This window comes from Astyanax mexicanus, chromosome 24 (assembly GCF_023375975.1).
Source record: "Astyanax mexicanus isolate ESR-SI-001 chromosome 24, AstMex3_surface, whole genome shotgun sequence".
NCBI lineage: Eukaryota > Metazoa > Chordata > Actinopteri > Characiformes > Acestrorhamphidae > Astyanax > Astyanax mexicanus.
The window spans coordinates 9,065,245-9,078,408 of record NC_064431.1 but is presented as its reverse complement, the minus strand read 5'-3'; positions in this window follow the sequence as shown (position 1 = coordinate 9,078,408).

Genomic DNA, 13,164 nt, shown 5'->3' with positions numbered 1-13,164 from the left:
ACAAAATTGAACTTCAAGCCAGCATACTGTGACAAACAGAAACACAGAAGAAAGGTAACTTGCTCTTACAGCCTACAAACACTGAGGCCCAGCATTCAATACATATATCACACTGCCGCATTAATAGGATAAGGTATATTTGGGTAACAGATAACACAAAGATGGTAAGTAAGGGAGAGGCTAGAACCAATATGCAAATATATGGTGGCAGGAGCCTATAGGAAAGCTCCATGAACCAACAATGTAGAAACAGCATTGACATGTATAGTAACTAAAAGTTGGTTCAAATCATATTTTTTTATTGGCTCTGTAAGAATATGGTGGAGTTTTGCCTTACTATGTTTATTGTTCATTGATTAAAGGGTTAATCTGTGTGTTACTAAATCAGCATTTCACTTAATCAGTATGTTATTCAAGCATTTAGCATGATTCATGATGTTTTACGTTGTGACTTAGAATGTATGTATGTTGTGTCCTTGTGCTTACACCACAAGGCCAGTTTTCTTGCAAGATAGCATGATTGATTCCACAGGTGAGTTTCTGTACATGTAATCTATAGAATGGTTAACTATGTCTGATCACACACGATTGGACTAAGGCCAGGCGAATGCCTGTATAATTGGTCTCACTGTCTAGGTAGAGGAGTAGAGTTGGGCGGGGGTGAGCTTCTCCCCGCATGGACTACAGAGCGACAGGTCCTGTTCACACAGCCGAGAACTCTGGAAACCCCAACTTTTCTCACCTTTGGGGTTTTTCTCTTATTTTCACCTTTTTATTTCAATTAATTTTTAAATCATCTTTTACTCAATTTTTGATGTATCCAAAAACTGTGTTTTAGTATGTTTATAGAGTCTAATAAAGCGGTTGTAAACTGCGTGCCTTAAAAAAAAGTTAAGTTATGGGCAATGGGAACTTAAGTTAGCATGACTTAAAACATCAAGTTATTACAACTAAAAGGGAAGTTGAATTTACTTTTTATTTTTGTTATACCAATTAATTTGCCCCACAATTCTACTTAGTATTTTGAGTTACTTAAATATTTAAATATTCATGAACAAATACGCCAACAGTATCATTATTTGTGTTTTACTTGTAACATATTGGAGGTACAGTCTATAATGTATTACATTTTATGTTACTATAAATATGTATAACCATGTCTATAACACCATATGAATACATGATAATGTATAATGTGTATATATGTACAGTCCAATAGACATTCCATTCATAAAAAGTGTTTCCAAGAGATTCATTCTCTGTGTGTAAGAAAAGATTAGAAGCAGAGGAGAAAGAAATGTACTTAGGTAATAAATTAAGAGTTTCCAAAAATGTCCAATAACAGAAATTACCATCAAAACTGTCTTAAACGATTAACAGCACTGGTTTATTTAAAAATAAGGAGAAACCTAAGCAACACTTCTGCTTTAGAACGGAGAAAGAATGGGAGCTACAAAATAAAAATCTTCAAACTGTGGATTTATTGAAAAAAGCTCCACTCTCGCTTCAGATCTGAAAACATCCACAGGTGTGTCTGTCCATCCCTCCACTGTGAAAAAAAACTCAGCACTGTGGGTCTGAAAGGATGTGGAGATGATCAAGAAGCTCTTACTGAGAAAAAGAAACAGCAAATAAAACTGCTGACGCTGCTGGTGTTCTCCGAACAGTGGACTGAGCGCATCACTGAGAGTGTTTGGAATGACTTGGTGAGAGAGAGAAGAGGCTCAAACTTCTAAAGCTGAACTTTGGAGGTGTGGAAAAGTCTCCTAGCAGTTTTACACTTTCTGATATTCTTGGATGTGGGTCTCCAAAAAAAGAGATGTAATAAGATGAAGTGCAGATATAGCAAACACTGAAATACCCAGCTAACAGAGAGCGTTATAAGAGCCTTTTAATAAGGTTCCTGGAGGGTTAATATGTAACATTACAGAAATAAGGGTGTGATATTATTAGAACATTTCTTACATAACGTTTGCAGCTAGACAAATACTAACATTACGGAAAAGTTAAAAGTAACATTCCAAAAACTAAAAATTAAAGCATTGATAAAAGCGTTGTTGCATCAATGATATCAGAGCATTTTTTAAAGTTTAATAAGAACCAGAAAACTGGACAGATTAAACGTTCTAAGACCTTTAACGTACCATTCAGAAATTTTTCTACCAACCAAGAATTGTTAGCTCAGTGTCTGGTATTACATATGTTTTTAGAAATGTCAATTTTTATGTATGATTTCTGCTTTTCTTTCTCCTTTCATTGACAAAAAAAAATAAAATAAAATAGTGCACCAAGAAGCATTGTAAATAAATAATAGTCATCAAGATTATTAAGGAACACATAAGGAATCATGTAGTAACTTAAAAAAGTAATAAACAAACCAAAATACTCTCTGAAGCATTTAGGTGCTCTTATCTAGGGAGATGTTAATGAGGCTGGTCTCTCTGAAGAACTTATCCTGTGCAACAGAGGAAAAGACCTGCTCTACCTTTCCAGGGGCAGTCCTGATGAGAGCCAGTTTCATCACAATGTTTTAATGGTCTGCACATGTTTCTGTAAGGTTTGGTTTGCTGGAAATATCAAAAAAGTTAAAAAAAAAAACTTTAGTAATCTCACATGTACCTCCTCTTATGTTTTAGTATAGATCTCAGTGAAGTCTCACATTGTGCCCAGATTTACCACAATAATAAAACAATCAATTCTAAAGACAGGAATTTCAATACAAACTCAAATATTTTTCATTAAAAAACTAAAAGCCATTTTAGTTTTTTACGCTGCATACTATATTGTGTTCATTCTTAATCTGGATGACTCCAGTATTCATTTACAATGTGGGAAAAAGAATAAAATAAAAAATTAAATTAAATGGTACTGTATGTTGGGCCTGAAATCCTAACTCCATAACAATCTCTATTTAAATCATCAATGCCACAACCAGCACGGAACACTAGAGTTCCTCAGGGCTGTGTGCTCAGTCCTCTGCGTTTTACACTGTCTCAGCTGACCACAGCTCCTAACCCTGGTCAGCACTTCTGGAGCGGTTAGCCGATAAAGCTAATGCTCCAGCCTTAGTGCTGGAGAAATTCTGTGATCTAAGCTTACTGTGAATAAACAGAAGCCCTTTACTCACCCAAATAAACAGTTTTTATGCCTTTTTTAGCTTAGCTTTAATTAACTTAGTTAGCTTCCCCCCACCACCACCCAGCGGCGAGACCTGCTGAACTAGAAGTTCCTTATAGTGTCTCTTAAATTGTGCTTTATAATCCAGTGCACCTTATGTATGTAAATATACCAAAAATAGACATTCATTGACAGTGCATCTTATAATCCAGTGCAAAATAATAAATATATAATAATAAACAATAACTGTATGTTAATATAGTGCAAAAAATATGGTATTCATTCAGATATGCAGCTTAACTTACAAAAGCTCTGAATGAAGTATTTATGAATTCTACACAAATCATTAATTTGTAGACACAATTGCAGATGCGTTTTAGAGACTGCCCATTGTCTCCTCTCAGTTTGTAGTTAATAGTCTGTGTTATTTTACTATTATCTGTAGTAATTGACCGTATGCTGCAGATGTGACAAACAGTGATTAGGTTGAAAAACACTGGTGTATTCTTTCAAGCTCTGGGTTCACTAACTAGCCTCATTAGCAAGGTATGTGCTCGGCTGTCTATTACCAACAGGAACTAAATAATGAACATGGTTCATCCAGTGCAGCACTAAGCCCCTGAGCTCAGATGGGACGTATATATCACTCCTCTCGTTTTGCCCAAATAGGCACAGCGTGAGCTCTCCAGCTCTCTTTTTTACGCAGACTCTGGTAGTTTCCCTTATGTTCACTCATTTGTTCTCTCTTTTATGTTACAAACGCCTTGAAACACTCTGAGTATTTTAATATTGTACCACCTGGTGGGCAATTACATAACTATTTCCAGACTTCAATAAGTACTTCAGCACTAATGATGGAATTAATGTAATAGCTGAAATGGGAAGAAAATTCACTTCATTTTAATGTGTCTATCAGGACTTCAGACACGGCCTCAGCGTATAGTTTTTTATACTTTGTTCTCAAATGGTTTTGAAGTGATAAATCAAACACTAAATGATGTGACAGAATTAATAATAGGAATGCAAACTGCCATATGTTCTCACTGCCACCTGAACCTTATTGGACAACTTTGATGTAAACACTTGCTTAAAGCTGTATAAAGAAATATATTATCGCAATTGTCTCCATTTTTTTTTTACTTCATTTTAAAATGCCAGCTGTGCCTTATATTATGAGAGCAGTGCATGATGAATGGAACAGTAGACATGGCCCAGCATTACTTGTTATAATAAGAAAAATAATGTAGATGAACCTACAGTAGCAGTCAAAAGATTGAACACACTTTAAATTGAGTGTTTTTTTTTTTCATTTTCATAAAGTGTTCTGATTAATACTAAAATACATAAAATTATTTAGTAAACAAAAAGTGTTAAACAAACCAGAATATGTTTTATATTATAGATTATTCAAAGTAGCCCCTCTTGCTTAGATGACAATTTTGCACATCTTGAATGGATTTTTTCAGTCAGATTTATGAGGTAGAGTCACCTGGAATTCAGGCTTTCAGTTAACAGCTGTGCTGAACTCATCAAGAGTTAATTACTTGAATTTCGTGTTTGAGAGCATCAGTTGTAAAGTAGTGAAGAGGTAGAGTTGGTATACAGTGAACAGCCTTATTTGAGTAATGTTTAAAAAAAATTCAGGAACTTTGAAAGCATTTTTAACCGTAGTTGCATTGCCCATCAAAAACGATATTGATGAAACTGGCTCTCATCAGGACTGACCCAGGAAAGGAAGAGCAAGAGTTACCTCTGTTGATCAGGATAAGTTCATCAGAAACCGCAGGTTAACAGCTTCCCATATAAGATCACCTAAATGCTTCACAGCCTTTTGGTTGTTCAAAACTTTTTTAAGTTACGACATGATTCCTTATGTGTCCCTTCTTAGTACGGATAACTCCAGTATTCATTTACAATGTGAAAAAACAAATAAATAATAAAAATCCAAACTTTTGACTGGTACTGTATGTTGGGCCTGAAATCCTAACTAAATATAACAACCTCTATTTAAATCATCAATGCCACAACCAGCACTGAACACTGGAGTTCCTCAGGGCTTTGTGCTCAGTCCCCTGCGTTTGACACTGTCTCAGCTGACTCCTGACTGTGCTGCACAGCTCAGTTTCACATCATCAAGTTTGCTGATGATATCATTGTGATAGGGCTCATTAACATCACATGAAGAAAGATGTGAAGCAGCTTAAAGTCCCATGCAGAAACAAACAAACAAAAAAAATGTTCTTAAGGCTTTTTCACCATTGAGATTTTTATAGACCTGGGAGTGTTTGCTCTTGTGAGTTTTTGAGCTCCTTAAATAAAAAGTCTGTGGTTCACTTCTAGCTACTGCTGCAGGTGGGTAAGCTAACTGCTCCCAGTGCCATGTGTGCGGTAGCGTAATTGAACTTCCATCAGTATTTGCTAATAAAAAAAACACTCTTATATGACTGGAACTAGGTTGCTTGCACATCTAGCACATATTGTGCTGGTCTGCATGGATTAAAAAATCTTCAATAACACCTGACTGTAGGCCAGTATTAATGAGGCTACGTGGCACCTACATAACTGCTTCATGACAACAGACTGTACCAGTCAAAAGATTTTACACACCTTTTCTCATTCAGTATGTTTTCTTTCTTTTTTACATTGCAAATTTATTATATAACATATCATTTTAAGTTAGCCATGGGTATTCTCAACATATTTAGTATATTATTATTTAACTGCCAATACTGACAGTATAATAATGGAGCAATACAGGAGTAAACTCAGTAAAGAGTGGACTCTGTAAACTCTGCCTGACAATCAACATGTATATATATATATAATATAAAAATATATAAAGTATATAAATTATATTAAGGAAAAAATACACAATTTCTTGTATTTTGAACAAATGTGGAGTAATTGAAAACTATATATATTCATGTAAAGGTAGAAAATATTTTTTTGTTGTTTATAACACAGATTTCATTATGTTACATTTACTACTTTTTCAGTGTATCCATTATTTTTTAAATCAGCCAATCAGGGGTTGGACAATAAAACTGAAACACCTGGTTTTAGAGCACAATAATTTATTGTGGTGACGGACAGTTCTGGTGGAAACAGGAGAGTTGAGATGCACATTGAATTCTGCCGTGATTTGATCAGCCGTGGTTTTATGTTTTTTTGATACAATCCGGGTTAGCACCCCAACATCACTTTCAGACAGATTCCTGTTACAGCGTCCACAGTTAATCCAGTTGGATGTGGTTGGTCCTTCTTGGTGGTATGCTGACATTACCCTGGATACCGTGCCCTTTTGATACATCACAAAGACTTGCTTTCTTGGTCACAGATGTGCCAGAAAGACGTGCACCAACAATTTGTCCTCTTTTGAACTCTGGTATGTCTCGCATAATGTTGTGTGCATTGCAATATTTTGAGCAAAACTGTGCTCTTACCCTGCTAATTGAACCTTCACACTCTTACTGCTCTTACTGGTGCAATGTGCAATTAATGAAGATTGGCCACCAGGCTGCTCCAATTTAGCCATGAAACCTCCCACACTAAAATGACAGGTGTTTCAGTTTCGTTGTCCAAATCCTATAGATGTTGTTAGATTATTTAACTCTAAAGTTAAACAACTTTAGGAAACCACAGGAAAGGTGTATTACTTATCAAGGTTACAAGGCACACCAAAATATAAGGCACACTCTAAGGGAACCATATGTCATTGAAGCAAGATGTGTATCACTACTATTAATTTTAAGTCAGTTTGACTTTTAATCACCTTAAGTGATTTCAAATTGTTGTATTATTAAAGTTATGATACCTTAAGTAATCTAAATAATAGGACAGTTAGTGGAGTAAAATGTTTAAAGTGTAAGAAAAAACTGAAAAACGGTAAAACACTTATTGATTTTTTACCCACATCTGTCAGTATCTACTTAAAAAATTGCTTAAGTGAGACACAATGAGCTTTTCCAGGAACCATTTAAAGGATTCACTGGCTAATGGGGCATAACAAATTGGAATCAATGATGACGTAGACATGTTTTATGACGTAGACATGTGACTATTGTTCTTCATTCACTGCATGGTGCCTTAATGGTTTAATTGTTTGAAAAAAAGGCCTGATCAGTATAAAGTGTTATGTCTGACTCAATAAAATGGAAACATTTCATAACTCAGAAATAACAGACAATATAATCAAGAAAATTTCTTAACTTATTATAAAAGAATGTAAAAACATAAATAAATAAAGATATTAAAACCATTAAACCATTATTTGAGTTTATCTTTCTATTTTCTTTGCCATACAGTGCATATCAGTAAATACAAAAAATAAAAAAAAATAAATTGTATTTGGTTTATGATTTGGTGCTGTGTTGTGTGCTAACCAATGGGCTGTACTAGTCTACGAACAGAAATAAATAAGCCCATTTGTGGATAGTTTCATTTTAATCTACAATACAAGCTTTAGTGGCAAGAAATTCAGCTGCTTGGTCTTTACTATTTTTAATTATCATTCAGAAAATCTGCAAAATCAGTAAAATTACAGTTATGGAATTTAATAAAAATGCTCAAGTACAAATCTTGCATAATATTATGTAAAAATAACACATCGTAAGTACAGTAAAGAGAAACAATAACTTTCACCATGGTGTCACCAAAAAAAGTCTTCTAACTCTTCTTAGCGGCTCAGATTTTTATCAACATCATCCACATTATGTTTCCCATTGAGGATTTAAAAACATGTTTTTTTTATTGGCATTCAGCCAACAACAAAGGCAAACTTGGCAGACATAGTATATATATATATATATATATATATATATATATATATATATATATATATATATATATATATATATATACTATGTATATACTGTAAGAGACTGTAAGAAAAGATGGACGCTGTGTCGCCGTTCCCATTCATTCATTGAAAATTGAAAATCTTCCACCATGTTGGCGATCCTGAAACCTGAGTCTGCGCAGTAGAGACCAGAGGAGGGAGAAAGACTGTGGAGAGACAGCCTACTCATTTAAATAACTCAGCCCCTGAGGGCTGCCTCGGGGTCACAGGCTGCGGAGCGGAGCTGACGGTCTGTTATTGGTCCCGCCCATAACCAGCCCTTTTACAATAACCACACCTTTTTAAATAGAGCTGAATAACATTAAAAAAAAATGAATTCTGTGGGGATATAAAAAATAACAATATAAGCAGAGGTTACACTAGCTGTTGCATTTAAATAATGAAGGTAGAATTACAGTATATTAGAAAAAAAACATGATTGAATGTTGTCTGTTTTGCCATTAAAACCTATGGGGATGGGTGGGGTTACACGCTCAGTACACACACAGATGATCCCAAGAGGCAATGGATCAGAAAGGTGTATTACTCAGTAATATTGCACTGCACAAACACAGGGCACACCCTGAAGGCCACCATATTCCTTTGAAATGAAAAATATGGCAAAAAAAAGAACTCACAAATTCCCGTTGTGCTTTTCCTAAATGATCAGAGAGATACCAGATACCAGACATCTGAAATTTAACTGGATTATATTAAATTATTTAAATACTGGACAAAAAAAAAAAAAAACTTGGTGCAAGGCAATCACACGCTAAAGCTTTTTTATTTTTTTAATTAGCTCTTTTATAAGCTGGACTTGTGTCGGTACAGTAGTTTCCGCTCTAACTGCAGAAGAGAAAAAGGGACAGTAAAGCAGAATGAATCAGCAGGTGCACTGCGCTTCCTCAGACCTGCTTCATTTCTGCAGAGCTCCAAACTCAGATACACAGTTTTATAAATGAATACAGAATATGGAATGTAAACAGCACAACAAATGACAACCTTCAGAAACAGATGGCTGTTATATTTCCACCCTCATCTTTTTGTTCTCTGGCTTCAAACACAATGCCGTCCTGGCAGCTGCCCAGGACAATGGATCGCTGTTTATTTAGACCGGGCTCTTATTCTTAGCATCATGAAGCAGGCATTAAGGGGCCTGCATTAATATCGGGAGCCCTGGCAACTGCAGGTTGCTATGTTCTTTTGAAACTTTCGTGTGGAGGTCAAAGATTACTCATTGAATATTTATTTGAATTAATATTTAAAAGGCAGAAATTGAGATGCTTTTCATTGCGCCTGGAGAGGACTGGCGAGCTTTGTTTTAAAAGCCAAGGACTCTTGCCATTCGAATGTGTCATCCTCAGCCCTACTAATTAAATTACACTTGGCAAATTAGTGGATTATTCATAAGAAGCGCAATGGGAAGGATCTTTTAAATGTAAATTCTGCGTCGTCCAGGGCCTTTAGACCACACGGTGCACTCGAGTCACAGCTCATACTACAGCAATCCATCAGCTGCTTGAACCATAGACCTCATTGAAGACAATAAAACTTTACTTTTTCCAAGACGTGCATTGAAACTGTCATATTAAAACCCTAAGGTGTCAGAAGTATCCACATTCATTACTCAGGTAGAAGTATAGATACCAGGGTTTAAAACTAGGGTTCTGTAGAAGTTGTAGAAGTAGCAACTCAAGCTTTTTACTATTTAAGTAAAGTACTCTTTAAAGTACTGGATTCAAAAGTACTTAAAGCATAAAAGTAAAAGTAATGTAAAGTGAAAAAAATAAAGCCATTAAGAACAAAAGCAGAGTCCTATAGTGCACTACCCCAAAACACATATTTCTAAAAGCCATAATGACTATTATATTAAAATGTGTTAAAATGTTAATGTTAATAATATAATTTAGGATGCACTAGGCTGCTCCCTGTTTTAGCTGCATATATGCCCATTGAAAAATGAATGTATTTTAGTATTATGTAAATATATTAATGAATCTAATAATAAATAATCTTCTCTTAAATCTCTGCATGGATCACCTTCATACTAGGCTACATACATCTGCTATGTTCTTGCTGGAGTGTGGGCGGGTGCGTGACATGTGCAGGTGTGATGGATCACAGTATAAACCAATAGGGTGTCAGAATGGTATATGTTTATACTTCTCTACATCCAATCACAATCAGATTCACTCTATCTGGATGGAGAGATTTATCTGGAAAGGGTTTTTTTCCGGAAGGAAAACAAGCTGAAATGTAAATAGGAGAAACAAGGCTTTTTTTTTAAATGTAGGGAGAAGAAAGTTTGTAAAACTGTGTGAAATTGTAAGGAGTCGAAGTAATAAGTATTAATACTTCGATTAGTAATAAATCGAAGTAATAATACTTCGAAGTAATAATACTTCGATTAATATTTATTCCAGTAAAGTATAGATAACCAATACTTTTACTAACGTAAGGTAATGAAGAATTTGTACTTTCTGACAATGGCAACATTTACATAGAGTCTGTATTTAATAGTGAACTGACCAATAGAAAATATCTAATAAAATAGGCCAGGTATACTAAAACACTGTAGAGTTTTTATTATTATATAACAAATAATGTAACTGCTTTAGATATATAGGAGCATTTTGTAGCTCTAAGAGATGTTGAGGCCAATTTATACTCCCGCGTGGAACCTACACTGGATCCTACATTTGTATTTAATACTAAAAGATGAATAGATTATCAACATTTCAGCTTTTATTTCCAGGTATTAACATCTGGATCTGATACACAGTTCGGAAGATAGCACATTTCATCTTAACCCACCCATTTTCCTCGTGTACAAATGTATTGGAACATGTAAGTATCAGATGTGTTTTGTGGCCCAGGTGTGTCCTGATACATCAAGTGTCCCACATGCAGACTGTAGATGAGATGTAATTCACTATACTGTAGGAATCTAGTGTGTGAATACAGTGTTTAAAACTCCAGCAGCACTGCTGTATCAAGGCAAGGCAAGTTTATTTCTATAGCACCTTTCATACACGACCGTCATTCAAAGTGCTTTACAAACTAGAAAATACAAAGAGAAGTAAAATAAAAAAAAAACATGTAAAAGAATAACAGTAAAAATTAAAAACTAAAATAAGAATAAAGCATGATTGATTCAAACATGAATAAAATAAAGTGAGGTAAAATTAAAAACATGTAAAAGAACAACAAATAATTGGAAATAAATATAAAATAAGAATAAAGCATGAATAAAACATGATACAAAAGTGCCGTTACAGAATACAAGTGGGCGGAGCTGCAGTGTTTTAAGCTGAGCTGTAGGCCTGATCAAACGTATAGGTTATCAAAGGGTAAACAGGCACATATGTTACATTTTGCCTGTGGTATTAAGTGCTTAATGTGTTTCATACGTTTATTTCATTTATGCATACATGTTGTGCACACTGACAAACAGTTTACATAAGTCTAAACCTGGATTCTTATATAAATGTACTGTTCCATTAAAAGCTGAAAAGGTAGCGTTTGTATTGCTCAAAACATGCACATCAGCAATCGCCACAGCAGCATTTAAAGCTCCACTAGGTAGGATTGAGATTTTGTGCTTGTGGGCTCCCCCTACAGTTGTAGAGTGTAATAAATGTTTCAGGAGGATTAGTTTCTCTTTCTCGTTTTCTGGCTTTCACAGACATATTCGCTCTCTTTCCAGCTTCTGCCAGAGTGTCAGTATGTTAGTTTGTAAAGAATGAACCAGTAGTCCTTGTAGAACTGTTAGAACTAAAGGACGGAAAGCAGGTCGCAGTTCTCGCGAGCGTTGGTCGCGGCCGCCTAGGAAAACTGGTTTGAGCTCAGAGGAGCTCTGGCACAGACACGAGAGCACCGCTATTCCTCCTATTACACCTCAATGCAGCGCTGCAGTGAGTTTCAAGCTGTAATTTTACTTCTTTAAAAAGATCAAGGAAATCTTACCTGGAATGGTAAATTACCAGCATTTAAGATGTAATGAAAAATTAGCAGCATTTACAGGGGTAATGGTAAATTCAAACAATATAACATCTTCATGTGAATGATTTACTGAAAATAATAAAATATATTTAAGACAGCTAGATAGCAATTGTTTACAGATGTGCCGTGGCTTGTGCAGGTGCTCCCTTAATGAATATGGTTCAGTTGTGAATAATAATATGTAACAATACATAGGAACCATTACGGGGGGGTGAAATCGTATTACCAGATTTTTGCTGGCTTGGATACTGTAACTGTATTCTAATATTTAACATTATAGGTAAGAATGATATATAAATGTTATGACCCCACCCCCCAACAAACTATTGTTTTTCTCCCTTCTGAGGGGGGTCAGATACACCGAATCCTCCCTGTAATCTAACAATTAAAGAACTGAATAAAAATAGGATGATGCAGTGTTAAAATGAAGTAGTAAAAAAGTATGCATTTAACTGTTTAACTCAATTTTAATAGGCTCAAAATCAGCTGATTAAGCTAAAGTTATGACACATTTATAATTTTCATCTGGATGCAAATCCTTTGTGCTGACGTCCCCTGTGCCTGAAACTCACTGACATCACCAAATGCTGAGTTTCCTCCCTTTAAATGCTTTTCCAGGCCTTCCTGCACCTCTTTGCTTATAGTAACTGCTTATTTTGGGTCTTTCTGTTTCAGTTTTCTCCTCAGTAAGTGAAAAGCTGCTCAGCTGGGTTAGGGTCAGGTCACTGACTGACCATTTAAGAACATTTCATTCCTTTGCCTTAGGAAGTTCTTTGGTTGCTTTTGCAGTGTGTGGCCTATTAGTTCTATCAGTTTTGCAGCTTTTGACTGAATCTGAGCAAAAAGAACAACTTGGCATGACCCTCGGTTGTAATATCATCTTTTTCTTTGCCTGTTGCTTTTGAGTGTGCGCTTCTTCTGTATTTTTTTTTTTTTGGTTTAGCAGGGTGCATTACCTTAATTATCATCTGAGCTCACTATAAAAGGGCCTGGAAAAGCTTGATCTGATACCATTGAGATCTTTAGGGTTCCTCCTCTTTAATGACCTGGGAAAACATCCCAGGTAAGTTGCTGTTTGCTTGGTGCTGGCTTGATCGCTATATCTAAATTGCTGAAAGACACAACCCAATCTTGCTGGGAGATCACCAATACCTTGTTTGCAAACATTAAAGGGTTAATATCAATGTAATGTGTCTTTTGTAGCTTAA